This window comes from Trichosurus vulpecula, chromosome 1 (genome assembly GCF_011100635.1).
Source record: "Trichosurus vulpecula isolate mTriVul1 chromosome 1, mTriVul1.pri, whole genome shotgun sequence".
Taxonomy (NCBI): Eukaryota; Metazoa; Chordata; class Mammalia; order Diprotodontia; family Phalangeridae; genus Trichosurus; species Trichosurus vulpecula.
This window is the reverse complement of record NC_050573.1, coordinates 90,128,654-90,154,498: the sequence shown is the minus strand read 5'-3', so window position 1 is coordinate 90,154,498 and position 25,845 is coordinate 90,128,654. Positions and strand designations below refer to the sequence as shown.

Sequence of the window (25,845 nt, the reverse complement as noted above, 5' to 3'; positions counted from 1 at the left end):
ACGGCACACTACACACATGCCACATGAATAGACACTCTTGCTATTGAGTCATTTCAGTAGTGTCCAACTCTGTGACCCCATTTAGGTTTTTCTTGAAAAAGAAATTGAGGCAAACAGGTTTAAGTGACTTGTCTACGGTCACGTAGCTAGCAAGCATCTGAGGCCAGATTTGAACTCAGGTCCTCTTGACTCCAAGGCAGGTGGTCTATCTACTGTTTTATGAATCATAATTCTTCAGGATCCCATATGTAAAAGGACACAGCTCTTCACAAAAACCAGCAACAAGACAGTTAATAAGCATTAAAAAACACCTGCTGGGACAGTGAAGTTGGTAGAGTGCTGGGCAAGTGAATTAATCCTGTTTGCTTCAGTTTCTTTGCCAAGAAAAACCCAAATGGAGTCACAGTGAATGTTTGCCTCAGTTTCCTTATCTGTAAAATAAGCTAGAGAAGGAAATGGCAAACCACTCCAGTATCTTTGCCAAGAAAACCCCAAATAGGGTCATGGAGAATTGGATATGACTGAAACGGCTATACTAACAACAAATCACTTACCATTTTCCAGGCACTGTGCTAAATTCTGGAGATACAAAGAAAGGCAAAGGACAGTCCTTGTCCTCAAGGAGCTCCAGTCTAAAGAGGGAGCAGCATGCAAACAGTAATGTGCAACTAAGAGACAGATAAGACAAAGTGGAGAATGCACTAGCCTGAAGAGAGATTAGGAAAAGCTTCTTGTAGAAGGAGGGGTTTTAATAACAGCATGAAGCAATGAGAGCCATCCTACAAATAGAATGAGCTGCCTCAAAAGAGAGTAAGCTGTCCACCTCCAGAGGTTGTCCAGAAGAGGCTTGGTTATTGCTTGTTAAAGAACAGGGTGGGGGCCATCTATGCTTTTCACAGAATCACAGCATCTCAAACTTGGGCAGAAGCTCAGGGTGCATCAAATCTGAAACAGAATTTCCTCTATAAAATCACTCACAAATAGTTATTTAACCTTTTTTTTTTGGAGGGAGGAAAGCAGGGCAATTGGGGTTGAGTGACTTGCCCAAGGTCACATAGCTAGTAAGTGTGTCAAGTATCTGAGGCTGAATTTGAACTCAGGTCCTCCTGACTCCAGGCCTGGTGCTCTACTCACTGCACCACCTAGCTGCCCCCTTAAAATCCCTTCTAAAACATGGTTACTAGAACTGAACGCTGCTCCTGATGCCGTCTGCCCTGAGCACATCACAGGGGATCTACTACTTCCCCATCGCTAGGGACTCTGCCTCTCAATGAAGCCTATGGTTGAATTTACTTTATTGCTTGCTCTATCACACTGTGGACTCATACTGTATTTACAATTCACTAAAATTCCCTTGTATTTTCGGGGTGAACTTCAATCTAGCTATCCCTCTCCCATGGATTTATGAAGTTATATATACTCTACTTTGCAGAGAGGACTTGGACCCTTCAAGTTCTGAGATTATGTGAGAAAATTAATAAATTAGCATTCTATTTTATTGTTCTATTTAAGCACAATGTTTTGCCTACATAAAAGCTATCTTCTTATCCAGGAGGGTTTGGTGATCCTTTGAAGGACAATCCTGTAATACATATATGAGGGAAATGTGACTCCTGATTGCCAGAGAGAGACAGAGAGATAGAGAAACAGAGAGGAGGAGAGAGAGACAGAGAGGCAGAAAGCGAGAGAGGGAGGGTGTAATATCAATTAAGTTGGGACTTTCTTACTGTTTCAAAATGATTAATTACATGTCTTTGATTGAGTCTTACTAAGTGCTGAGCCCCAGGCCCAAACCCCTATCTATTAGGTGCTAAGCCTATGTGGGTGTGAATTGCTAACTAAGGTGAGGCTCCAGGTTGGGCCAATGAAGGGAGGTGCTAACACAAGAGCCAATCATAGTAGCCTAAGTTCTGGTTGTTCAGATGACGTTTGATGATGTCTGAAACTGTATTAAAAGGGAGAACAGAGCTATTTGCTTAAGGCTTTCAGTCCTGGAGGGGCAGGACTCCGGGCAGCCACTGTAAGGGCCTTTTGGCTGAAATCAGATGTTGGTGGTTCTCTTGGTAACTATGAATTGGATTTGGTCTGTTGATGTTTGTAATTTGTTTGTATCTGCTCTGAAGTTCAGGGTGCTGGCTTTTTGCCCTGAACTAAGTGAATAATACTTGTATGCTGGATTAAATTGAGATTGTTAATCCCTTAACAATGCTTTCCTTAGTAAAGCAGATCAAAAGAATCTGCACTTGCAGCATTCTGTGAGCTGGTTGTTGTTGGTTTTACACCCCCCCCCACAGCAGCTGCTAGCTGGATTGTTAAAACAGAGGGAGAGAAAAAGGGAGGGAGAGAGAGGAAGAGGAGAGAGTGAGGAGAGGAAGAGGAAAGAGGATAGATAGAGAAAGAGAGAAGGAGAGAGGGAGGGAAAGAAAGGAGAGAGAGAGAGGGAGATAGGGAGGGGAGAGAGAGATGGAGGGAGGGGGAGAGAGAGAGAACATAAGGTACCTAGAGTCATACACATATGGGAGAAGCCAAATGTCCCTTGAATCCTAGGGTCTCTACTCTCCAGTGACTTCTAAGACTGGATTACTAGAGTAAAATTGTAGTCTCCTGGTTGAGCTGAGATTTCTTCTCACTTCTAGATTGAAGAGTCCTTTACTCATACACTATTGCCCTCTAAACTAATCTTTATGAGTTCCCTATTATGTCATGATTGTCTTTTGTGTTTTAAGTATATGGTAGGGAAGGGAGGTTAAATTGGTTGAGGTTAAGCTAATTGCTACCCTTCAAGTCTGGGCCAGAAATACTTCTCCCTGGAGGGACCAAGGAAAGTAGCTTTTATCTTCATCCAAAGAATCATATCCCTAGATTGCAAACATCTAATATGAGACAGATATAATTCCAAGCTCCATCTGAAGGTATTGAGAGTGATTGCTCAGCCACAACCATATCCCTAATCCTAACGAAGGTGGAATTCCAACCTCCCCAAGGATTTAATGGGATGTCTTGAATCTATTAATACCTGTTGTATGATGGTCGCTCAGTCCTATGTTACTTGGTGCAATGTTATACTAGTCATGTAGCATAATGGAAAAAGCCCATGCTAGGAAGTGGGAGACCGAGGTTCTAGTCAGGAATGTGTTGGTAAATGTTTAAGAACTAGCTCTTTAAAATAAAAAAAGGATCCCCACAACACACTTTTCTGTGTAATCTGCATTATTAACAATTTTCTCCATTACTCTCTTGTCTAGATCAGCAGTTGGCAAACTATGGTACATCCCATTTCTCCATAGCTTCCAGCTAAGAATGGTTTTTACATTTTATATTTACATTTTTAAATGAAAAAAAATTATTTTTCAAAAAATTATTAAAATGTTTTTTAATTTAAAAAAATGTGTATTAAAAATTCAAAAGCTTTTCTTAGCTCCTGGAAGGTACAAAAACAGGTGGTGGCTGGATTTGGCCCTCATGCAATCAACAAAACAATAAATCATGCCCTGATTTGTAGCTTTGCCTATTTCTGAGGTAATTTAATAATCTGCTCTGAGAGCTGGTCCAAGTTGGCTCTGGCATACCTCTCATTCTAGTCTCAACTCTACTATTAAAATGTATTTGTGTCCCCTGCACTGAGCACGCTGCCTGGCACATGGTAGGTGCTTAATAATTACTTGTTGATTGGTTGTTTAACTTGCTCTGTGACTTTAGCCAGATCACCTTCCTCAAGTCAATTTTCCCATCTATAAAATCCAAGAGATTGGATGATGTTTCTCTCAGCCCTTCCAAGGATTCCATTCTATGATTCTAAAGCCCAGGAATAAATGAATATGCATTTGAATTTTTGGTCTTTCATTTCATAGAAAAGGCCCACCCAGAATCAGTCATATACAGAGCCCTGAAATAGAAATACAGAACATAATTTATGCTAACAAATGGTTTGCTGTAGAAAGACAAAGAGAATTCTGATTTGTTAATTTATTAGATACTCTTTCCTGAGCTGGTATCACATCTTTAGTCATAGCACAGATATATAAATACACACATAAACACACACACACACACACACACACACACACACACACACACCACCTGCCATGGAATATTAGCTAATATCCTCTGAGCAGGATAGCTGCAAATTCATGAAGTATGTTTCTGTTGAGTTCATAAAGCCCTGGGGTTAATTGTTTGTTTGTTTAAGTAAAGATTTCTACCAGGTGATCAAAGCTGCTAACACTTAAGAGGCTGTTTGCTGAGCCTGAAGCCTTAGTAATAAAAACAATAAAAGTGATACCCACCCACTCTGCCAGCTGTATAGAATCCTCCTTCATGGCTGCATTGGTCCCTACAGTAGGTGATAAAATTCTTTTCACCAAGGTGCTAGGGACTGAGTAAGGGACCCCCATTTTCAAAGTGTTTTTTTGAAGAGCTCAGAGAGAGAGAACAGTGCTGAGCTCAAAGGAAGGAAGCACTAATGAAATCTTTGAGGTTGATGCGGAAGAAATTTTCAGGTAGGGAGGGCCTTCCCATGATGTGGTCACTTACTCTGGCTTTGCATAAGATTGACCTTAATCATAGGGAAATTATCTGTATAACTCCAATAGTATAGATAGCCAGATTTCTTTAAAACTAGGTTTGAGAGGCTATAGTTGATTATTTTCCCCTTTATCATTTTTCATTGCCCTTTTTTAGGGGGTGGGGTGGAGAGAGGGCATCTATAATTTATGAGAGTATTGGCACAGGGAATTCCAGTGTGGAAACTCCCTCCAATATTGCACACGGGGCAACTTGTTTCTATCTTACAGTCTTAGCAAATTGCTGGGGGCCAAAGCCAGAACTAGAACTTTTGGTACCCAGAGAAAGTAGCCCAAAAATCCACACTCAAATAAATTTTAGTAATTTATGATGTGAAAATAATATGAGAAATAATTAAGACAAATTCACAAATTGAGTTGAGCCAGGAAAGAGAATTAATTATAATTGTGATCCAGGTGCTTCCTATTTGAACTAATTATTCTGGCTAATTAGGTGTGTCATAAGAGAATTTTAGTATTGCTTCCATTTGTTTGAGACAAGAAGTCATATCCTTAACTGGAAGAATTATTTCTGAGGCATCTACCTTTAGCCCTGGTGCTATCTGGTCAGTTCCTATTCTTGCTGTTTGCAAAATTTCGACTTGAGATAATAGCTTTAGCTCCTGTGTTTGCTGATGAGTTTATTATTTTACCTGCTATAGATCTTGCCTTTCTGCTATTGGTTTTTTGATGTGCAAATCCTTCCCTTCCCTTTTGTCCTCTGTAAAAATCCCAATTGTGTCTATCCTGACTTGTCCTATATGAAATTTTTGAAAATGCTACTCATGGCCCATTGATTTTGCAAACCACAGGACCGTGCTCTGAACATATAATAAACTGGTTATTGAAATGTCTCTCTGGATTGATAAGTATGATTGTTAGCATCTGCCATTCAGTCACTACAAGTGATTTTCCTAAAGTATAGGTCAGATCGTGTCACTCTCCCATCAATAGTCAATAAATTCCAGTGGTTTCCTATTGTCTCTAGGATCAAATTCACAATGCTCTGTTTGGCATTCAAAGCCCTTCATAACCTAGTTCTCTCCTACCCTTCCAGTCTCCTTATACCTTACTCCCTGACAAGTACTCTTTGATCCAGTGACACCAATCTCCTGACCATTCCAAGAACAAGATACTCCATCACTTTGGGCATTTTCTCTGGCTGTCTCTCATTTCTACAACACTGTCCTTTCTCCACTCAGTCTGCTATCCTCCTTGGCTTCCTTTAAGACCCAACTAAAATCCTACCTTCTTTAGGAAGTCTTCCCCAATCTGTCTTTATTCTAATGACTCTGCTCTGTCACATTTATATAGTATATAGCTTGCTTTGCATATATTTGCCTGGTGCTCCCCCCATTCAATTGTAAGCTACTAGGGGGCAAGGGGCTGTCTTTTGCCTCTTTTTGTTTCCTCCAGTGCCTAGCACATAGTAGGCTATTCTTCCTCTGCTTCAACTACTGACCTCCCTCTGTCTTCCTTTAAGTACCAACTAATATCCTGCCTCCTACAGGAAGCTTTCCTCTTAATTCCTCTTCCTCTTAATTCTAGTGTCTTCTCTCTGTTAATTATTTCCTATTTATACTGTTTATAGCTTCCTTGTATGTATTTATTTGGATGTTGTTTTCCCCATTAGATTGTAAGCTCCTTGAGGGTAGAAAATCTTTTGCCTCTTTTTGTATCCCCATTGCTTAGCAGAATGCCTGCCACATAGTAAATGCTTCATAATGTTGACTGATTTGTTGGATAAGTACTCGTGTTAAATATTCTTACCCTAAAATTTTAATTTTACTTTTTTATTTTTATTTAATTTTATTTAATTAACTTTTATTTAATTTTAATTAAAACCCCAGATATCTTGCCTTAGTTACAGCTAGGCTTGGAGCACTGAGAAATCAGGTGATTTGCCTAGGGTCAAATAGCAAATATGGCTCACTGGAAGGGCTTGAACCCTAGGGATTCTTGACTCTAAGACCTGCCCCCTGTCCACGACACTATGCTTTCTCTCATTACCATTATCATTAGTATTAATAAATAAAATAAAAAACACCTCCATTAGTCTTCCTTTATTATTTTATTATGACATCAATAGTGTATCCTCCCACTCCTTTCTGCTGTAGATTGACTAACAAAACCTGACTGGGCTATTTCCATCCTGCTTAGGCTGAATACACAAAAACCTAGAGGTTTTACAACAGGAATACTAAGACACGGATTCAAATCCCAGCTCTGCCTGCCACTGACTTATTACTCGTGTAACTTTGGGAAAATCACTTATCCACTCTAGGCCACTGTTTTCTCATCTATCAAATGAAGGGCTTGTTGTAGATGACTTCTCAGATCCCTTCCTGCTCTAAACCAGTTACACTACTCTAGCTAAGAACTAGGTTTACAAAGAAAGGCAAAGACAGTTCCTGCCCTGGAGGAGTTTACATTCTAATGCTGGAGACCATACATAAATTACTAGATACATATAAGATGTATACAGACTAGATGGAAGGTAGTCTCATGTAGAATTGGCAGGGGAGACCTGAAAAGGCCTCCTGCAGAAGGTAGGATTTGATTTGAATTGTGAAGGAAGTCAGGAAAGCTAACAGGCAGAGGTGAGAAAGGAGAACATTCCAGGTGTTTGTTGTTCAGTCGTGTCGGACTTTTCCTGACTCCATTTGCAGTTTTCTTCGCAAAGATACTGGAGTGGTTTGCCATTTCCTTCTTCAGCTCATTTGACAGATGAAGAAACTGAGGTAAACAGGATTAAGTGAGTTGCCCATGGTCACACAACTAGTAAGTGTCTGAGGCTGGATTTCAACTCAGGTCTTCCTGACTCCAGGCCTAGCTGCCTGTTCCAAGCACAGCCAGTGCAAAGACATAAAGACTATAGGCAGAGGACTGGTATTCTGTGAGAGGAACAGCAAAGGGGCCAGTGGAAATAGAGGAAATTAATAGAGAAAAGTAAGATGTAAGAAGACTAGAAAGTAGGAAGGGGACAAGTTGTGAAGGATTTTAAATGCCAAACAGAGGACTGACTTCATGTCTGATCCTAGAAGTAACAGGGAGCCAATGGAGTTTATTGAGGTGGGAGGGTGGGGAGAGTCATGTGGTTAAAACTGAGCTTTAAGGAAATCACTGCTTTGGCAGCTGCCTGGGGGGTAGATTGAGTAGGGAGAGACTTGAGACAGGGAGATCAATTCAGAAGATTATGGCAGTAGTAGTCCAGGCAAGAAATAATGTAAATCTGAAAGAGTCATAGCCTATACATCCCAATGATTCTCAGCTTCTGTGGGTCATCATCCAAATCCCCCCATCACCTGGTTCCCATCCCTCTCAACCCTCCTACCCCAAACTCCCAAGCAAACTGCCTCTTGCACTGAGCCCTTTGTTAGATCTGTTTCATAGACAACAAACTTGCTGTCAACTTCGATCTTTTCCTCTCTCACTCTTTCCAACTTCTGGTAATCACCAAGAGCTGGTTCTTTGATGATATCTCAGCCTCCCTAGCCACCCTTTCCACCACTGGCTACATCTTCACTCATTCTTCTGAACTTGGTGGTTGAGACAAAAGGGAGTTGGAATATTTCTTACTCCTCATTGCCACGTCCAGGTTCTCCCCTTACTTCCATCACTCATAACTTCTCCTTTGAGGTCCATACAATCCACATCTTCTACCTAATCAAAATCCTGGTAGCAGTTGTCTATGGACTGCCAGTACACTCCCCTCCCTTTCCTAACAAGTTCAGTACCTGACTCACAATTTTTCTCTCCTCCCTAACTTCTGCCTTCATAGTAGGGGACTTCAACATACATATTGACTCTACCTCAAACATCTTAGTGGCTCAGTTCCTCAACCTACTTGCTTCTTCCGACCTAGTCCTCAACCCATGGGATTATTCTGAGCTTCAAATGAGGTAATATATGTAAAGTGTTTTATAAACCTTAAAATGATATGTAAATGTCCACTATTACCGTACTCCCTGTATTTAACTAGTACTTTTTGGTTTCCATATCCAATCTTTCATTTGATCCTTATTTGGCCCCATACCATTGGGGTCTGGGAACCCTAAAATGCAAGAGTACAGGGCCCAGGTCTGCCTCAAAAGAATTCAACCACTCGATCCTTCTTTCAATCCAAATATTGAGTTTATTATGGCAGTGGTTGGGGTGGACAAGATTCCTAGTGAGTAACACAAATATAAGTGGGCCAGATTTTAAGAATCTGTGCATTTGATGAAGGTAAGACTGATATTTTATAGAGAAAAACTGTTGGAAGATCTGAATGGGATTAAGGAATGCCAAGTAGCCTAGGTGGGCCAGGCAGAGGCAATGAAGGCCACAATGAAAGGGGAGTTAAAAAGATCATATTGGGAGGGGCCTGACTTGGTTGCTGAAATTTGTGAGAAAGTTCAAGGACCCTATTTTAGGGGTCCCATTGTTCCATGAGCCCCATCAATACCATGGAGTTGATGAGGTGCTTGGGTGTTTGTGCTTGGACCCTAATTCTAACATTTCTCCTTAGCCTCTGCTTGGGTGCCTGTGCCTGAACCCCAATTCTAAAACCACATCCAGTTCTAAAAATCACATTTCTCTCTAGCCTCAAAATACTGTCTCAGGCGGTTCCTCTCCAGTTCAAGGGCAGCATGCCTTAGCAAAACACTCATCTCTCTTCCTGATACTGTGGCCAGCTGCACCTATAGAATTTATTAGTTTGGACTCCCTGTGCATGTGCTAATTGGCTGTGTACTGGGCCATAATGATATTTACTACTTATTGACCTTACTGATATGTATCCTAGACATAGTCAAAGTATACTCCCTTACATTCATCTTGTCTAATAAGACATTTGATGGAAGCAACCTGGATATTTCCAGTCAGCCCTGACCATTATTAGTTGACTTAGTGACATTTCACAGTCAAAACCACACCTCCTTGTAGCCCCTCCTTGAGCTATTTCCCAGTGAACTCTGGGTAAGATATCTGCACAGTAGATACAAAAAGTGCATGTTCCTTTAAGAACTAACCACTCCTTAACCACACCTTAACCACTCTCTATTCCCACCCCAAAACAACTAATTAAGACACTCGGCACATGTTTCACCCCAAAATGGCCTATATAAGATATACTTGTGTCCCCTTTTAGATTGCAGGTTCTCTTGCCCACTATAAAGTGTAATAAGTCTTTGCCACCTTGACTTAAAGAATGCTTGAGATCGTGAAGTCATTCCAGATGGCCCTGACCCTCTCCAGTACTTGGGTCTTTGAGGGGTACTCCCCATCGATGACCCCATCTGGGAACTCCAGTCTTGGGGTTCCTGGACCTTGTCTCCCCCAACCTTCAACAGCATCAGACACAGTAAAGGGAGATGGGAAGAAGGAAAGGGTTGGGGGGGGGAGATGCAGAGAACTACAAAGAGTTTGGGTGAGTATAAGGAAAGCATTCCAAATGATAGGTGTCCAGAGGTGGAATAAGCTTCCTTGTGTGTCAGACAGTCAGTAAGCATTTATTAAATGCCTACTATGTGCCAGACATTGGGATACAAAGAAAGGCAAAGGACTGTCTCTGTTCTTAAGGATCTCACAGATGGGGGGATGGACAACATGCAAACAACTATATACAAACAAGATACGTACAGGCTAAGTTAGAGGTAATCAACACAAGGAAGGCACCAGCGGTAAGGAGGTTAGGGAAAGGCTACTTGCAGAAGGTGGGGTTTTAGCTGAGACCTGAAGGAAGCTGGGGAAGCCAGTAGGTTGAGATAAAGAAGGAAAATATTCCAGGCAGGGAGGATAACCAGTGAAAATTCAAGGAATGGGAAAATGGAATGTCATGTTTGCGGAACAGCAAGGAGGCCAGTGTCTTTAGATCCCAGAGTATGGGGGGGGGGGGTGGGGAGGAAGGTGTAAGGTGTAAGAAGACTGGAAAGGTAGGAAGAGTTCAGGTTATGAAGGCCTTTAAAAACTAAAGGCAGGATTTTAGATTTGATCCTTGAGGCCATTGGGAGCTATTGAAGTTGAATGAATTGTGAGGTAGTGAACTCCATCCACATTTGGGAAGGGTTAAGCATTGTCAAAGATGTCCTAAAGGGATTTCTAATCAGTTACAGGTTGGATTAAATGCCCTTTGAAGTCCCTAGTTCTGAGAACCCATGAGTTATTATTGCCATTTTACTAAGCCCAGAGAAGAGAATTCATGTACCCACAGTTCTACTAACTCCATCATGGTACCCACAGGCAAACCAAGATCAAGATACAGGTGGTCTGAGAATCAAGAATTAAAAACAGGTCTCTTGATTCCGAACCTAGGTCCCTTCACCCAGTGTTGAACTGAATCACTTTTCTTCCTTTCGTGCAAAAGCCACCTTGGAGATAACTTTTGGGCCTGAAGGCCTTTGGCTAGGGCTTTGAGAAGGTTCCACCAAACTGTGAGGAAATCTGGGCAGACGAGTCAGACTCACCTGATCTCACCCTATGCCACACCCAACATTCCTGCCCAAGGCTCAGGCACCAACAAAGGTGGTAGTTGCCAAACACTTTCCTCACAGTGGCCCCCAGAACACCATGACCCCAGGTGTAGTTTCCAGGCCTGAGCCGGGAATTTGAGGCCTCAACCTGGGGTAATAGCTCATGGGCATTCAGGGCTTCCAAGGCTGTGGAGAGAAACAGCCTAATGTCCTGAGCCCATTGTGAGAGAAAGTCCAGAGAAAGACCAGGCTTCCAGTTGTATCTTTGCTTCTGACTGACTCTCGGACCTTAGGGCAAGTCACTTTTCCATTTAGAGTCTTTCTGATCTGTAAAATTAGGGAAGGCCCCTACCCTGATTAGAATCATAGAATATCTGGGCTGGGGAAGTCTTTAGTACATAGAACTTCATCATTAGTAGGGAACTTAAATTAAAAAGTGTTGGAACTTAAAATGTCTGAACAGGGATTGGAGAAGTGGTGTTAAAACAGAATTTTGCAGAGCTGGAATCATCATCAGAGGTCATGCAATCTAAGCCCTCAATCTACAGATAAGGAAACTGAGGTCCACTGCCTGGAAGGGACTTGCTTAAAATCACATGACTAATAATTTTGTGGCAACAGGACCCAGGGCTTCTAACCCCATTGTTATTTCCACCACCCCACACAGACCCAGTCTTCCCTTCCTCTCACTCCCTCTTTGGCTGATGAAAACGAGTGTATGTTTGGTTTTTTTGTGTGTGTATGTGTGTTTGTATTTGTAAGGGAGGGAGGAAGGGGGAGAGAGAGAGAGAGAGAGAGAGAGAGAGAGAGAGAGAGAGAGAGAGGGAGAGGGAGAGAGAGAGGGAGAGGTTCCAGCTAGAACTGGGGGTACATTTGGAAGGTACTGGTTAACCTTGTTCTTCCTCTCCTGATTTGACTTTTTCTAGTTTGGTAGAATTCTGTTGAGAGAAAATGCTGTAAAGGGAGTGGCTTTGAGCCTGGAGTGTGCTGGTAAATGTTCGATAACTGGCTCTCTGGAAAAATAATGTATGCATGACACACTTTAAAGGTTAACTTGTACACCTAACATTTTCACCATCAGTTTCTTAAGCCAAGGCAATCAACAAAACAATAAATCAAGCCATGATTCGTAGTTTGCCATTGTCCAAGGTGTAAATGCTCACATGGAAAATTTAACGATCAGCTCCCACACAGGCTTAGACTGAACCCTTCCTATCTGAGGCTTCATGTCATCGGTGAATATGGGCCTATTTGGCCTTGGTGATTGTTCTTTGGTTTTAGGAGAAGGAGGTTGAAGATGGTTAAATACTTGTGACCTTCAAAAGGTCATGAGGGCATGCCACCCAGAGCTCCAGAAGTAGAGTCCTTGACAGGGTTTTCAGCCAGCCAGTTCAAATTAGAGGCTCCCAGAAGGTATGGACAGTCTTTGGGGCCCAGCCCAGTGGTAGCTGAGGCAAGGGATAGCTAGCTAGCTAGCCAGATGTGTATATACACATGTATATATAATATACACACATATAATTAAAGCTTAAAACTGCACTAAGACTTTTGGGACACTATAAAAATAGATGGTAATATGGGGGGGGCAGAGTCACTAGCTATTGGGGACTGGGAAAGGTCTCCTGCATCAAGTCTTGTCAATGTCTCGGGGAATGAACTCTGACCCTGGCTACACCCTAACCACACTTGGGCAAAATCCTTCCCACTCTAGGCCTCAGTTTACCAGCTTTGTAATAGGCTTGGGCTTGGGCTAACTGATCTCAAAAGTCCCTTCTTTCTCTGTTTTGTGTGGACGGGATACCCGCTTCACGCATTAGACATCAGGAGCACCTTGGAGGCCAGTGGTGACGTGTTTTAACTTTTGCAGCCCACTCCCAGCCTTTGGTTTTACTGGGTCTCTTTACAGATGGCCAGGCAGCAGAGCTCAGAGGATTAGCTCCATGTTGATCTCAAAGATCCCGAGTGACTGCCAGAAGAAAAGATCCTCGGATAACTCCCAGGGCGACTCCAAGTGGGGCTTGGGGACATGAAGTTTACCCGACTCCCAGGCTGCCTTCCACCTGAGCCAGACCAAACTTGCCACCGTGATAGGGAACTTTGCTTGATCAGGCACGCCCCCTGGTGGAACATAGACCCACAAACTGCAGGCATTTGGAGCGGGCCCTTCTGAGATCAGCACCAGAGCTAACTGAAAAGAAGCCTGGTTGGTGAATAATTGATGGTGATGGTGGTGATGATGATGGTGATGGTGGTGATGATGATGATGGTAACCACAACAGCAATAAATACTAGTATTGATAATAACGGCAACAGTATGAATACTAGTATTTATAGAGTGCATTAACATTTGTAAAGCACCTTGCCTAAATGATTTCATTTTATCCCTACAACAACCCTTTGATGTAGTACTCTTACTAACTCCATTTTACAGATGAAGGGACTGGGCCTGAAAGACGTCAAAGGATTTGCCCAGGGTTATTGTCGTTATTCAGTCACATCCAACTCTTTGAGACCCTATTTGGGGTTTTCTTGGCAAAGATACTGGAGTGGTTTGCAATCCCCTTCTCCAGCTCATTTTCCAGATGAGGAAACTGAGGCAAATAGGTTTAAGTGACTTGCCCAGGGTCACACAGCTAGTAAGTGTCTTATGCTGGATTTGAACTCAGGTCCTCCTGACTCCAGGGCTGGTGCTCTAATCCACCACAACACCCAGCTGCCCCTCTGGTACTTATTTTCTATGTGACACTGTTCATCTCTAAGTCTAACTTCCTTATTTGTAAAATGGAGATCATCCTTTCACTATGAACTTTACAGGTTTTTTTAAAAAGTTTTTTTTTTTTTAGGAGATGGTCATATAAGTCACAAGCTGGGAGAGAATAGAAACCATGTATTCCATGATCCAACTCACTAATAATAAGAGAGATGAAAAGAAAAGCAACCTTTGAGGTTGTCCACCTGACACCCACCAAATGGGCAAAGACGGTAAAAAAAAAGAGAGAGAGAAAATGATAATGGTTGGAAGAGCTGTGGAAGTTCAGGCACCCTATGGTTCTCTCCATTGAGCTGTGAATTGATACCATCATTCTGGAAAGCACCCAAAGTTGCCTAGAGGCAACTAGATGTCGAAGTGAATAGAATGCTGGGCCTGGAGTCAGGAAGTTGTGAGTTCAAATCTCATCTCAGAAAATGAATAGCTGTATGATCTTGGTCAAGAACCTCTGTTTGGCTCAGTTTCCTCTTCTGGAAAATGGGGATAATATTAGCACCTAGCTCTCAGGGTTGTTGTAAGGATCAAAGTGCTTAGCATAGTCCCTGGCCATAGTTAGCACTATATAAATATTATTATTATTTTTCCAAATTGGCAAAGACACTATTTGGCTGAACAAATTCAGGTCTATGAATGTAATAGAATATTATTGTGCTGTAAGAAATGACAATAGGTTTCTTTCACAACAGGACTAATATGGAAATGTTTCATATGACTATGCATGTATAACCTATATCAAATTGCTTGCCTTCTCAGTGAGGAAGGGGTGGGGAGGGATGAAGAGAGAGAATTTGGAACTCAAAGTTTTAAAAACAAATGTTAAAAATTGTTTTTACGTGTAACTGGGGAAAAATAAATTCCTAAATAAATAAAAATGAAAAACAAACAAACAACAACAAACAAAAAGAAATGACAACAGGGATCAATTCAGAGAAACCAGGGAAGACTTGTATGAACTGATACAGAGTGGAGTCAGCAGAAACAGAAGAATAATATATTAAATTGCTACAGTATTGTGAAGGAAAATAATTTTGTAAACTTTGCAATACATTTTTAGATTCACAGCCAATGTGTGCATTAGTTTTACTTGCCCATACTTATTTTTCACAAGGGTGGGGTTTTGGGATTTTTGGAGGGTAGAATTCTAGAGGCGGGAGTGAAGAGAAGGTCAAGAAGCATTTATCAATCTACTACCATATGGCAGGTACTGTGCTAAGCACTGGGAATACAAAAAAGAGGCAAAAGACAGTCCCTGCCCTCAAGGATCTTGCAGTCATGTAACTGTCCTCTTTTTCTTTTCTTCTTTGTACAGGGATATGTTTACATTCATTGATTTTTTGTAAAGTTCATAATAATTTAAGAAAAAGAAATCATCTAGTCCTTCTTTATTCTACTGAAGCTCTGAAAAACTAAGTGACTTATCCAGGGTTTCATTGGGAGCAAATACTAATTGGGATTTGAACCCAAGTTTTCTTTACTTTTCTTACATTCTCATTCTATGAACTATGTCATGCTGTCTCCAGGAACATAGTTCTGTTGTTTCTAAGTTTTGAAGCAACTTTGGAGATGGCTGCTATTTTTAGAATTATTATCAGTATCTAACTACATAGAGGAGAGAGAGTTATTAATTTTGAGTGAGAAGATCCAAGTTCAAAACCAGGCTTGGCCAATAAGCTATGGGACCTTATATAAGTCACATTACCACTCTGGGCCTGAGAGTTTGCTGATTTATAAAATGAGGGCAAGGACTATGTAATCTCTAAGATTGTTTCTAGCTTTTAATCCTATTAATTCTTCTCCCACTGGGGTATTTGGGCAGCTAGGTGGTATAGTGGATAGAATATTTAGGCCTGGAGTCACAAAAATCTGAGTTCAAATCTACCCTCAGATACCTACTAGCTATGTGACTTTGGGCAAGACACTTAATTTCTGCCTCAGTTTCTTCAACTGTAGACTGGGGTAATAACAATACCTGCCTCCTAGGGCTGTGGTAAGGATCAAATAATATATTTGTGAAGCTCAAACTTCCAGGTCATGTGAGCAACAAGATGAAGGACTAGACATTTTTTTCTGATCCCCAGGACCAAGGTCTGAAACCTCTCCATAACGGAAGTTATATACTAAAGCTAAAGCAACTTAGCTGTCTCTATGGACTAAAGCTTAGGCCTAGAATCTAAAAAAAAAAAAGTAAAAAAAAAACAACCTTAAACCCGTTCACTAGGGATCGATAACCCTGATCAAACTCAGCACCCTTTTCCCACTTCCTATCTTGCTGGCATTGAGGCTGCATGAGGGGACACAAGGTAATAATACAGGCTTACAACAAAATCTACCCCTACACTCCAGTCCCCCCTGCTGTCTCTTTCCAGTGTCATAGACACCTTGGCTCTAGGCTGTGGAAATCTGCCCTGGCTATGACAGCTAGCCAGCTCCTCTGTAGCTATTCAGGAGCAAAAGCATGCCAGGGGCCACAACTTCATAGTATCAACACTATGAAATTCTGAACTATTAGTGCCAAGGTGGACATCTCAGCAGAGCCAGTGCTGGGGCAGTCAATCCTATAGCACCAGTGCTGCAAAGTTCCAAACTGTCAGCATCTAGCCAAAGAACTAAGGTATAGAGGGAGTGGGACAAGAGCAGGACAGGATACCTTGTGTATGGGAGGCTGTGCGACACTCTACTAAACTTGAGGGAAAGAGCACAGCCTCTAGCTGGGGCCAGTTCTGACCACTCAAAAGTCAATTGGGGCAGAGAGCTAGTATGGTGAATAGTGAATTGCTCAGCATAAGATGAGGCTGACCCACTTTTAGATCTAGCTCCCTAGGAAACCATAACCAGAGGGGAGGGAATCAGAAAGAAGTGATAGGGAGAATAAGGGGGAAAAAGTCTGAAATTACTAAAGATTTCAGGGATAAGAAAACTCAAAAGACCTTAAACATGAGTAGATAAATCAACAGGGAAAACAACAAAGGAAATATGGCCTCCAGATTTAGCAAATGAGTTCAGGTATCTATGAATAAATATTGCAAAACAAAGGAAAATGATACAACTCTTTAAAAGACATAGGACCCTGGGGAATATGAAGAGAAAATGAAAACACAACATTCCTAAGTGGTCCAAAAAAGAAATGAGAATTGTGTAACTTGAATTTATAGCCAGCAGAGCAAAATTATAGGCAGAATAGAAAAACTGGAATCTGCAATGGCAAGCCTCACCAAAGAGAGAACAGCAGATTGGGAGCATAAATACACAGAAGTGAAGGATAATCTAGAAGAAGAGAAGCAAAAAATAACATTAAAAGAAAATATTTTCACTATGAAAGCAAAACATACTAGTCTGTGTAGAAACAATTTAAGGATCATAGATCTAGAACACAAAGGGACAAGAAAAAAAAACCTTTAACATCACAATGAAGGAAATCATACAAGAGAATGGCTCAGAACTGTGAAACATTAAAAATGAAATACTAATCAAAAAATTCACAGATTGCTTCCAGAAAAAAATCCAAGGCTTTAAACTCCAAGACATATGGTGGTTAAATTTAACAATTCATTTTAGAAACAACAAGTTCTATAATGATCAGGAGAAAGACTTTCAAATACCAAGGAAAGGAAATTCAAATAATTCTAGGCTATTCAGCACCCACTAGAAAATGTAAGAGGGAATAGGATGTGTTCTGAAGAGCAATGAAGCTCAGGATGTAGCCCAGGGTAATCTCTCCTGCAAATCTAAGTCTTGCCATACATGAAAATACATGGACATTCAATAATAAAGAGGCATTTGAAATAATTTTTAGAAAGGAAAGCCAAACTGAAGAAATTAGTTGCTTCTTGAACACCCCAAACAACAGAAATGCAGGAGGAATGGATAAATTCAGTAATCAAGTACAGCAACAGTGGAACGACAGGAGAGAGACCACTGAGAGACTTCTTTCTAAATGCAGACAAGGAAGTGTGGTAAAGGCAGAAATCTGGTTGAGGTGAAGAGGTGGACAGAGGCTATTATGGAGGTGAATCAATATTTCTTGTGGGACTACAATATTTATAAAACACTTATTTAGTACAGTGCCTGAGTCATACTAAAGCACTTAATAAATAATTGTTCTCTACTCTTGCCCTTCCCTGAATGCAACCTTCTCCTTGCCCCAACCACTCTCTTCCCCCTTCCTCATCTGGCATTTTAAAAGGAGAATTGGAAGAGAATTGGAACACAATGTTTAGTTCAGAAGTCCTGATGGTGAAATTCTCAATAGTGTAACATTTAGTTACAGAGAGAAATTACAGTTACAGAAGAGAAGTTTGAGAACAAAAAGAAGTACTATGCTTAGGGCTGGCACTGTCTGTAGCCCCCAACCTTTATTCAATAAGTGCAGGACCAGCCCCACCTGTGCACTCAATGCAGCCTCTGAGGCTGAGATGCAACAAAATATGGATTGATTCTCTGTTGCTTGTGCTAATTTTGGTCTGACAATTAACACCAAGAAAACACAGGTTCTCTGTCAGCCAGCATTGCGCACCATCCACGTGCAGAACCATTGGCTGCAGCAAATGGAGAAATTTTGAATGCTGTAGATAAGTTCATTTACCTTGGCAGTATACTTTCCAGGGATGTACACATCAATGATGAGGTTGACACCATGCGAGCCAAAGCTAGCTCAGTGTTTGGGAGGCTCCAAAGGAAAATGTGGGAGAAAAGAAGTATTAGGCTATCTACCAAACTGAAGGTCTGCAGAGCCATTGGGCTCACCTCATTATTGTATACCTGTGAAACACAGACAGTGCTTCAATTTGAATTGCCTTAGGAAGATTCTGAAGATCACCTGGAAAGATAAGGTACTAGACACTGAGGTTCTTTCTTAATGCCAAGCATTCAAACTCAATTGCAGAGAGTACAACTCTAATGGGCTGGCTACATTGTTTGAATGCCCAAAACTATTTTACTGAAAACTCACAAAACACAAGCATTCGCATGGTGGTCAGAAGAAGCGATACAGGGACACTCTCAAGATCTCTCTGAAGAACTTTGGAATTGATTGTGAGATATAGGAGACACTGGCACAGGACTGTCCAGTATGGTATGCCTGCATCAAAGAAGATGCTATGCTCTATGAGCAAAGCAGAATTCCAGTAGTTAAAAAAATGTGTAAATTTAGACATCTCCATTCCAAATGTTCATACAGACTATTTCTACTAACCTATGGTAGAGCATTCCAAGCTCATACTGGTCTGATCAGCCCAGGCTGGACACACTGTACATTGACCCCAACATAGTGATGTCATTGTGGTTCTCTTTGAGTAAGGACAACAAGGAGCTGCTGACTGGCCCCACCTAGTTTTCCTTTCTTTCCTCTTTCTCCTTAACCCACAGGGCTTTGGCTACTCATTGCTCTGTTCTACTCTGGTTATGTGCCTCCGTGTCCCCCATCTTTTTCCTTTCTGCCTATGTCCTTCCTTCCCAGGTTAATATGAATCAATAGAGTGACATGGCTACCAAAAAACTTAACTCCAGAGCTTGGCACAGTGCCTGGCACACAGTAGGCATTTATTGTTTATTGAGTAATAAAATCTTGAACTTCATTAACAGAAGCACAGCGTTGAGGAATAGTGTAGTGGTAGCACTCTGGATAGGTTAGGCCCATTTCTGGAGAATTGTGCTCAGTTATGAATACCATATTTGAGAAAGGACATTTACAAGCTAGAGCTCATTGGAAGAGAGAAACCCAAGATTTTGAGGGAACTGGAGTTAATGCAAGATGAGAATCAATTGAAGGAACTAGGAATGTTTCAAGTTTACCTGTTAAAAAATAATAACTGTCTTTAAATATTCGAAAGGCTGTTGTGGGATAGAGAGATTAAATTTGCTCTGCTCAACTTCAGAAGCCAAACTAGGCAGAAGTCATGAAGAGCAAAATTATGGTTTAGCCTGGGTGACTGAGAGGATAGTGATACCTTCCGCAGTAATAGAAAAATTAGGCTTTTCAGTCCGAGCTGTAGCAAGGGGCTGTGCAAGCAGCATTGATCCCCAGCTTTCAGCCTTCTCTCACCGGCTGTCTTCATCCAACTCCAACACATTCCCCCTCTATAACCATGGACAGGAACAGGCCATCCCCTTTGCCGAGGACTTCCTGTTGGGTGGCATCGCCGCTGCCATCCCCAAAACTGCGGTGGCCCCCATCGAGAGAGTTAAGCTACCATTTCAGGTGCAGCATGCCAGTAAACAATTTGCTGCAGATAAGCAGTACAAAGACATAATAGATTGTATAGTCTGAATTCCAAAGGAACAGGGGGTGCTTTTCTTCTGGCTGGGTAATGTAGCAAATGTCATCAGATATTTCCCCACCCAGGCCCTTAACTTTGCCTTTAAGGTTAAGTATAAGCAGGTGTTTTGGGGAGGAATGGACAAGCACACACAGTTTGGGAGGTATTTTGCTGGCAATCTTGCCTCTGGTGGTGTAGCTGGAGCCACTTCTTCTCTGCTTTGCCTACCCCTTGGATTTTGGGAGAACCCGCTTGGCAGCTGATGTTGGGAAATCTGGCACTGAGAGAGAATTCAAAGGTCTGGAAGACTGCCTTGTGAAAATCACCAAGTGTGATGGAATTCGTGGCTTGTATCAAGATTTCAGTGTCTCAGTGCGGGGTATCATTACCTATAGAGCTGCTTACTTTGGAATCTGTGATACAGCAAAAGGTAGGCTCCCAGATTCTAAGAACACTCATATCGTGATAAGCTGGATGACTGCTGTAGCCAGTGCGGTCTCCTATCCTTTTGATACCGTAAGGCAGCGAATGATGATGCAGTCTGGGCGCGAAGGAGCTGATATGACTGCTGGAAGAAGATTGCTAAAGATGAGGGTGGCAAAGCTTTCTTCCAGGGTGCCTGGTCCAATGTTCTTAGAGGCATGGGGGGAGCTTTTGTGCTTGTCCTGTGTGATGAATTGAAGAAAGTCATCTAAGTGCATCCTAAATAAAAAAGGAACCAGTGAATATAGATCATGCAGAATACTTGACCATGCTTATCATCTTGGAAAGCTGTTGACTTTCAAGAAATTCCTGTTGTCTTTTTATCCAGTCCAGATCATGTTTGTAGGGGAGCCAGGAAAAGCTCTTAGAAAAAGGAACTCATTTATTGTGATCCATTATTCACACAGTGGAACTGATGATGATTCTGTATATTGATTTCATTGGTTTTTGGGAAAATAACAGTTACTGTGGGTCCAAGGAGGCAGATCAACTCAGACCATGTAGTTTAAATGCAATTTTGTAAGACCATAAATTTGCGTTTAAGTACTTATTTTAAAAAATCATGTCTCCCATTTGTACTTAAGCACTAAATATACTATTTTCCACAGCTGACTATTTGGCAGTTATGATGATCTGTGTTGGTCATTCTTCTGTAAAACAATAAATACACAGAAGACTCTAAAAAAAGGAAAGTTGGGAAAAAGGGAGGGTTTGGGAGGAAAGATAATAAGTTCAATTGGGGACCTATTGAGTTTAAAATGTCTATAGGACATTCAGTTTGAGATACCCAATAGGCAGTTGGAGATGCTAGAATGGAGATTAGGAGAGAGTTTGGGACTGGATGAGTAGATCTGAGAATTATCAGCATAGAGCTGATGGGGGTGAGTAAGACCACTAAGTGAAGTAGTGTAGAGGAAGAAGAAAAGAGCACCCAAGAAAGAATCTTGGGGGACACCTAAGGTTAGAACACATGACCTGGATGGAGATGCAGCAAAGGAAACTGAAAATGAGCAGTTGGATGGGGTAGGAGGAGAATGAGAAGAAACTAGTGTCATAAAAGCCTGGAGAGAAAAGAGTATCAAGGACAAGAGGATATGACAGTGCCAAAGACTGAAGAGAAGTGAAGAATAATGAGGATAGGCAAAAGACCATGGGATTTGGCAATTAGGAGATTGCTAGTAATTTAGGAAAGACCAATTTTGGGTGAATGATGAGGTCAGAAGTCAGACCACAGAAAGAACTGGGAAAAAAAAGAAACATGAAAAATAACCCCTGACCTCGAGGAACTTAATATATGACTTGGAGGAGGGAGGTGTTTCAGAGAAGAGGTGTTTATGTAGTCGATACATAAAGAGATAAGCAAATAAAAAACAATATCCATGGTTATAACTAAGGGTGATCTCCTTTAAAAAAGGAAGGCTTTTATGGAAGAGATGATACCTTATCTGAGCTTTGAAGGGAAAAAAGGATTCTAAGTGGTAGAAGTAAGGAGAGAGAGCATTCCAAGCATACTGAGATAGAGAATGGTGAATTTGAGCGATGGCAAGTAGGTCAGTTTCACTAGGACTTAGAGTAAAATAATGTGAATTGTCTGGAAAGGTAGCCTGGAACTAGATTGTGAAAGACTTTACATACCAATATCAAAGAAAAATCCTCAATGCCAATAAAGGATTCTGTGATCCAAGCTCAGGTCTCTAGGAAATAGTTTCATTTAATAGATCTATACTCTATACTCAAGCCATTTTGAGTTAGAGAGAGACGTCCAAACTGGCATAATCCTCCGTGCCCTCTGACAGAACTTGCTACTCCAAGAGGATTTGAGGTAATAAACGAATGTTGAACAAGGAAAAGATCGTAATATGTTAGAATTCAGTTTGGGATTGATATCTGAGAAGTCATGCCTTAGCTTTTTCCTGGACCACTTAATATCTTACTTTTAAATTATGTAAGAGGACACTACTCTTCAGTGGGTCATGAGCAATCACTTCTGGTGGGTGAGATGATAATTTTATTTAGACAAGCATTATTAAGTTTGGTTATCATCCTTGTTTTATTTCAAAGAAAGGTCGTATTTTTGTTCTTACCACTTTCCTAAAGGGAAGAGTCTGTAAAAGATTTTAGGTTGGAGAAACATTAGTTTGTAATATTTTTAGAGAAACTAAAAAGGTGGGTTTTTTTAAAACATACTTCAATAGCAAGGAAAAGAATTTGCATTTTATCCTAGAGGTAACAAGGAGTCTTTGAATATTCTTGAGCAAGGAATCGACATGGTCAAACCTATGTTTTAGGAAAATTATTTTGTCAGTATTGTAAGAATTTTCAGGATCCTTGCTAGCCACTGCACGAATAAGTCAGCACAGACATATACGACACAGTTTATTTATCTACTCAAGAATGTGATACACCCCATCAGTAGGTGATAGACATGTATGTCTCACAATTCCACAGATAACATCTATATCTATGTCTGTCTGTCTATCTACTTATCTCTCTCTCATGTCTTTATATATCTTTCTCTATATTTACATTGGTAGGCAGGTGGCCCAGTGGATAGAGCACTGGGCTTGGAAACCAGAAGACTCATCTTCACAAGTTCAAATCTCGTCTCAGACACTAGCTGTGTGACCCTGGGCAAACCCTGTTTGCCTTAGTATCTCATCCGCAAAATGGGCTGGAGAAGGAAATGGCAAACTACTCTAATATCTTTGCCAAGAAAACCCCAAAAGGGGTCATGGAGAGTTGGACACAACAGAAACGACTCAACAGCCACACATATCTATACCCTCTATCTCCATTTCATCTCTCCCTTTTTTCTTTCCTCCTGAGCTATATGACCCAGAGAGTTTGGGTAAGTTCAGGCAGGAAAAGGTCCTTTTTTTTCTTAAGAAAGAGAATTCTTAAATGATCACAAAAGAACGTGTCCTTTAGCATAGACATTTACACCAGACCAAAGAAAACCAGATCTTCTTTATCAGTCAGTTAGCAATCGGCATTTTGTGTTTTGAAATAAATTTTATTATATTTATGTAATCCGAGTCCCCAGACCCATAGATAGATATGGGACTCTATCCTCAGTGGTGGAGATGAGCTGGTCAGTGCCAGTGAGAGGGGCAGGGTAGGGCATAGTTGTCAACAGTGGGAGGAAGGCAGACTCCAATCTCACTGTCTTACTGTCTCTTCAGTTTCCCTAGTTTCTTTGGGTTTTAGGCACTTCTGGCTTCCAGCTTCTAAAGAGAAAATGGATGATACCAAACCCCATTTTGGGGCTGCTTAAGGGAGATTAAGACTCTGGGAACAAGCTGATGTGAGAGGAGCTGGCAGTCTCCATCATATCCCCATCCTGGGCTTGTTACACTAAGGCAGGGGTGAGGAACCTGTGGCCTCAAGGTGACTTATGGCCTTCTAGGTCCTTGGGTGCAGCCTAAGTTTTACAGAACAAATTCTTTTATTAAGGGGATTTGTTCTGTGAAGTTTGGATTCAGTCAAAGGGCCACACTTGAGGACCTAGCGGACCATATGTGGCCTCAAAGCCGCAGGTTCTCCACCCTGGGGAATTTCCTATAGGGTGAGATCTGGATATCTCTCTCTCTCCCTCTCTCTCTGTCTCTCTCTCTCTGTCTCTCTCTCTCTCTGTGTTGAGCTGAGTACCTCAGTCCCAAAGGAAGAGCTCCTTTACTCTGTATTGTCTGGCATATTTTGTCATACGTATATACGTTCTCTGGTTTCTGTTTTGCTATCAACTAGAATAAATGAATCTCTTTGCTAATTGCTCTATGCGTTCATTGTGGAAATGGTATTTGATGGGGAGATAGTCAAACCATAGATATAGAGCTTGGGGTCCTCCTTTCTCCATTAATGAGCAGCGATCAGAAGTTAGATTGAACCTGAAAACCACATCCCCTAGATTAACAGTATTTAAAGGAGAAGATAGATATAATTCTAGCTCCATGTCCCTCTCTCTCTAAGGAGAGCAGAGTGGTCTCTGCCCTCCACAACTTCCTGCTTCCCCTCCTGGAAGAAATGAAAGTCTTCCTTGGAGAAGGATGGTGAGGAGAAGAAGCTAGAGATGTCTGGTCTGTCTCCCTTTGAGCCACACAGGGACACCGCCATGCTGTATGTGGGGGACTGCCTTGCTACGTGTAAGAGTTGATTGACTTGTATTGATGAAGTATTAATGAAATTAGACACAATTGGGGTTCCAAACTTCCTTGGAAAGACACCCCTCAGATTTTACTGGTCCCTTGGGGTAGTATCTCTCCCTTAACTTGCCCTTGGGCCTTGGTTGGGAGCTCCAGTCTCATCTCTGTCACTGGTGAATAACTTCTCTTCTTGGGAACTCGGTTTCCTCTTCTGCAAAATGCTGGATAAAGTGCCTTCTATTTCTGACATCCTATGATTCTAGGAGTCAGACCACCCTTTATTTCCTAGGGCTTAGCTAGAAGGGCTGTGCTGGGCCCCGGGGAATCATCTAGCTCTCTCTACAAACACCCCTCCCTGTCTTCTCCCACCTCCTACAGCAGGGCAAGGGTCAGTTTATTCTCTCAGTCCATTGTTTCTCACTGTTTAGAGGAATCTAATCGGTGTTTGGATTTTCTTCTCCTGTGAAACTCAAGTTGTCTGCCAAGGCCCCAGCGGAGGAGGAGGGGGTCAAGCTCCAAGCAGGATTGAGGATTTCAGTCTTTGGGGCTCTTCTCTCCTTCATCTCTCCTTGTCCCCCCCATCCCTCTGATCTTTCTAGGCAACCCCGGAGAGAAAAAGGCACTGGGACTTCAGTTTGGGGGACCTGGTTCTGAATCCAGGTTCTAGCTACATGACCTTAGATAAGTAATTTCACCTCTCAATGTCCTCACCTGGAAAATGAAAGGATTGGACTAGATGACCTTTGTGGCTCCTTCTGGTTATAAAATTCTGGTTTTTCAGCTGTGAGACTCTGGGCAAATTGTTCCGCCCTCCTCCCTCTTGGCCCTAGCCTTGGTTTCCTCATCTTTAAAATGGGGGTAATAATCCTCGTACAACTTTAAATATCAGTTATCTCATTTCTGGAGATCCTTATCTGTAAAAAAACAAACAACCCTCTTCTCTCCTCTTTTCTTTAGTATTGCACACGAATTGTAAAAATAATAAGTCTGACTCACTCTTCACAATGTTCTCCTCTCCCCCTCAACCATACCCTTCTCTCTGACCTTTCCAAATACTGCCCCTCCTTTGGCAAAAGCAAGCAAGCAAACAAAAACCATTGAGCCCCATCCTGCCTCCCTACCCTCCTTCTGGAACTCTTGCTCGACAACTCCAACCTCTATAATAATTCCTCACTTATCAACCAT

General features: G+C 41.6%; 1 pseudogene; it reads left to right on the top strand.

Annotated features, from left to right (window-relative positions):
• Positions 1–20,733, top strand: part of LOC118833957 — a 147,007-nt pseudogene extending 126,274 nt beyond the window's left edge.
• Positions 20,734–25,845: the final 5,112 nt, after the last annotated feature.